Source organism: Nomascus leucogenys, chromosome 1a, assembly GCF_006542625.1.
Source record: "Nomascus leucogenys isolate Asia chromosome 1a, Asia_NLE_v1, whole genome shotgun sequence".
In the NCBI taxonomy this organism is placed as follows: Eukaryota; Metazoa; Chordata; class Mammalia; order Primates; family Hylobatidae; genus Nomascus; species Nomascus leucogenys.
The window spans coordinates 90081973-90086833 of NC_044381.1; positions in this window are offsets into that span (position 1 = coordinate 90081973).

The window sequence follows — 4861 nt, forward strand, 5'->3', positions numbered from 1 at the left end:
TCCGAAGGTCAGATGACAACTTAGCTTGGGTTTGGTGACAACTTAGCTTGGGTTTGGTAACAACTTAGTTTGGATTTGGTGAAGTGAAACTTTAGCATGGGTGACTCCATTTTTATTTTAGCCAGGTCTATTGGGGCCTGGTGCAGGAGTTTAGTCCAAAACAAAGGACTCCTATCATTTTTACTTAACTAACACCCTTCAAGGGTATTCTCCAAGCCAACCATGAATTTTTTTTCCTACCTATTATTTTTCTGATCTTTCCTTCTATAGTTTCAGAACTTCTCAAACTGGGCGCGGTGGCTCATGCCTGTAATCCCAGCACTTTGGGAGGTCGAGGTGGGCGGATCACCTGAGGTCGGGCGTTCCAGACCAGCCTGACCAACATGGAGAAACTCCATCTCTACTAAAAAATACAAAATTAGCCGGGCGTGATGTTGCATGCCTGTAATCCCAGCTACTTGGGAGGCTGAGGCAGGAGAATTGCTTGAACCTGGGAGGCGCAGGTTGCGATAAGCCGAGATCGCGCCATTGCACTCCAGCCTGGGCAACAAGAGGGAAACTCTGTCTCAAAAAAAAAAAAAAAAAAAAACTATTATAGTTTCAGAACTTCTCAATTTGAAATTATCTTTGAGAGCCAGGCACGGTGGCTCACGCCTGTAATCCCAGGACTTTGGGAGGCCAAGGAGGGCAGATCATGAGGTCAGGAGTTTGAGACCAGCATGGCCAACATAGTGAAACCTCGTCTCTACTAAAAATACAAAACATTAGCTGGGTGTGGTGGTGTGCACCTGTAATCCCAGCTACTTGGGAGGCTGAGGCAGGAAAATCACGTGAACCCGGGAGGCAGAGGTTGCAGTGAGCCAAGATCGCATCATTGCACTCCAGCCTGGGCGACAGTGCAAGACTCATCTCAAAAAAGAAAAAAAAAAAAAAAAGAAAGAAATTTTATTTGCGTTAAATGGGCTAAATTTTCAGATAAGCTTTCAGGCTACAGTGCAGGCTAATGGTTAACATTTATCAGGCTTTTTCTTTTTTTATGGCCTTATATTTGTTTAGTGCTTTCACTTTTTGTTTGTTTCTTGAAACAACATTGAAAGAAAGCCCGGGTTTGTGTTACCAAAGATTGACTGCTTGCTCTAGAAAAGCTCCTGAATGCCTGGCGTGGTGGTTCATGTGTGTAATCTCAACACTTTGGGAGGCCAAGGCGGGCAGAGCACTTGAGGTCCTGGCCAACATGGTGAAACCATGACTATACTAAAAATACAAAAAATTAGCTGGGAATGGTGGCGCGTGCCTGTAATCCCAGCTACTCTGGAGGCTGAGGGAGGAAAATCACTGGCACCCCAGAGGCAGAGGTGCCAGTGAGCCAAGATTGTGCCACTGCACTCCAGCCTGGGCAATGGAGCAAAACTCCATCTCAAAAAAAAAAAAAAGAGGCTGGGCGCAGTGGGTCACGCCTGTAATCCTAACACTTTGGGAGGCGGAGGCGGGTGGATTGCCTGAGCTCAGGAGTTCGAGACCAGCCTGGGCAACATGGTGAAAACCCATCTCTACTAAAATACAAAAAAAAAAAAAATTAGCCAGGCATGGCGGCGTGCACCTGTAATCCCAGCTACCAGAGAGACTGAGAAAAGAGAATCGCTTGAACCCCGGGGGTTGGAGGTTGCAGTGAGCCGAGATCACGCCATTGCACTCCAGCCTGCGTGACAGGCTGGAGTGACTCCATCCTGAGACTCCATCTCAAAAAAAGAAAGAAGAAAGAAAGAAAGAAAGAAAGAAAGAAAGAAAGAAAGAAAGAAAGAAAGAAAGAAAGAAAGAAAGAGTCCTGACTATACAGGTGGTTGGGTAAGTCACTCAAACTCTCCACAAAATAGAAATTGTAATTAATGAAGTCCCTGCCAATTCCAACATACTATGATTCTATCTTGATAATTGTTAACCCAGGAGAGAAAACTAAGATTAAGTGACTTGCCAGGGTTACATAACAAATTATTGACAAATCTGGGACAAGGCTGTATCTGCTGACTTGAAGTCCAATACTTTTTTTACCTTATGATTCCAAGGACATAAGTAAACCATTAGCAAAATCAAATCTACATAATAATGACCCATATATGAGGATTAAATTGCTGAAAATTATATTTTCAATACTGGGCAGAGAGCCAATGGTTGGATTATGAAACATGGCTGAGAAATTGTTTTCTAAAAACAACTTCTAGGGCGGGGCGCAGTGGCTCATGCCCGTAATCCCAGCACTTTGGGAGGCCAAGGCAGGTGGATCACGAGGTCAAGAGTTCAAGACCAGCCTGGCGAAGATGGTGAAACCCCGGCTCTACTAAAAATACAAAAATTAGCCAGGCCTGGTGGTGGGCACCTGTAATCCCAGCTACTCAGGAGGCTGAGGCAGGGAATTGCTTGAACCCAGGAGGCAGAGGTTGCAGTGAGCCAAGATCACACCACTGCCCTACAGCCTGGGTGACAGAGTGAGACCCCGTCTCAAAAAAAAAGAAAAAACATTAAAAATTTATGGGCCGGGCACAGTGGCTCACGCCTGTAATCCCAGAACTTTGGGAGGCCGAGGTGTGCAGATCATGAGGTCAGGAGTTTGAAACCAGCCTGGCCAATATGGTGAAACCCCATCTCTACTAAAAATACAAAAAGTTAGCAGAGTGTATTGGCGTGCACCTGTAATCCCAGCTACTCAGGAGGCTGAGGCAGGAAAATTGCTTGAACCCAGGAGGCAGAGGTTGAAGTGAGCTGAGATGGTGCCATTGGACTTCAGCTAGGACTATCCCTATAATAACTTGGAGCCATAATAGTTTCCTTGGCTGGGCACAGTGGCTCACACCAGTAATCCCAGCAATTTGGGAGGCCAAGGTGGTCAAATAACTTGAGGTCAGGAGTTCGAGACCAGCATGGCCAACATGGCAAAATCCAGTATCTACTAAAAATACAAAAATTAGCCAGGTGTGGTGGCACCTGCTTGTAATGCCAGCTACTCGGGAGGGTGAGGTATAAGTATCACTTAAGCCCGGGAGGTGGAAGTTGCAGTAAGCCAAGATCATGCCATTGCACTCCAGCCTGGGTGACAGAGGGAAACTCTGTCTAAAAAAAAAAAAAAAGTTTCCTTTAGCCAGGCACGGTGGTAGTGCATGTCTGTAATCCCAGCCACTCTGGAGACTGAGACCTGAGGATCCTTTGAGCCCAGGAGTTCCAGAAGAGCATGAGCAACATAGTGAGAACCCTCCCCCACAACTCTTTTCCCTCTTCCCAAAATAAAGAAAATAAAATGATGGGAAGAACAGCAAACACAACCTTGCCTTCTGGATGTAAATATTTTTTTTTTGAGACAGAGTCTCACTCTGTTGCCCAGGCTGGAGTGCAGAGGCACGATCTTGGCTCACTGCAACCTCTGCCTCCCAGGTTCAAGCGATTCTCCTGCCTCAGCCTCATGAATAGCTGGGACTACAGGCATGCGCCACTACATCTGGGATGTAAATCTATTTGGAATGTGCAACACATGACCATAGGGACATGTGGTGTTTGTATAGATAGAACCTTTGGGTCTGGTGTGGTGGCAGGTGCCTATAACCCCAACTACTGGAGAGGCTGATGTGGGAGGATCACTGGAACCCAGGAGTTCAAGACCATCCTGGTGGGCAAGATAGACCCCTATCTAAAAAATAAAAATAAAAATAAAAACCTCACTTGCAGCCAGGTGCATTGGCTCACACCTGTAATCTCAGCACTTCGGGAGGCCAAGGCGGGTGGATCACCTGAGGTCAGGAGTTCGAGACCAGCCTGACCAACATGTTGAAACCTCATCTCTACTAAAAATACAAAAAATTAGCCAGATGTGGTGGCAGCCACCAGTAATCTCAGTTACTTGGGAGGCTGAGGCAGGAGAATCGCTTGAACCTGGGAGGCAGAAGTTGCAGTGAGCCGAGATCGTGCCATTGCACTCCAGCCTGGGCAACAAGAGTGAAACTCTGTATCAAAAAAAAAAAAGTATACACACACACACACACACACACACACACACACACACATCTCCTGGTAACAAAATGGTGTTTAATAAATTTATTTATTTATTTTTATTTTTATTTTTATTTATTTATTTATTTATTTATTTTGAGATGGAGTCTTGCTTTGTTCCCCAGGCTGGAGTGCAGTGGCATGATTTCTGCTCACTGCAAACTCCACCTCCAGGGTTCACGCCATTCTCCTGCCTCAGCCTCCCAATTAGCCGGGACTACAGGTGCCTGCCACCGCGCCTGGCTAATTTTTTGTATTTTTAGTAGAGACAGGGTTTCACCGTGTTAGCCAGGATGGTCTCGATCTCCTGACCTCGTGATCCACCCACCTCAGCCTCCCAAAGTACTGGGATTACAGGCATGAGCCACCGCACCCGGCCTATTTATTTTTATTTTTTTGAGACAGAGACTCACTCTGTTGCCAGGCTGGAGTGCAGTGGTGCGATCTTGGCTCGCTGCAACCTCTGCCTCTAGGGTTCAAGCAATTTTCCTGCCTCAGCCTCCTGAGTAGCTGGGACTAGAGGCAAGTGCCACCACACCCAGCTAATTTTTGTATTTTTAGTAGAGATGGGGTTTCACCATGTTGGCCAAGATGGTCTCAATCTCTTGACCTCGTGATCCTCCCACCTTGGTCTCCCAAAGTGCTGGGATTACAGGCGTTAGCCACCAAGCCTGGCCTTTATTTATTTTTTATTTTTTTTTTGAGACAGAGTCTTGCCCTGTCGCCCAGGCTGGAATGCAGCGGCGCGATCTCGGCTCACTGCAACCTCCACCTCCTGGGTTCAAGTAATTCTCCTGCCTCAGCCTCCAGAGTAGGTGGGACTAGA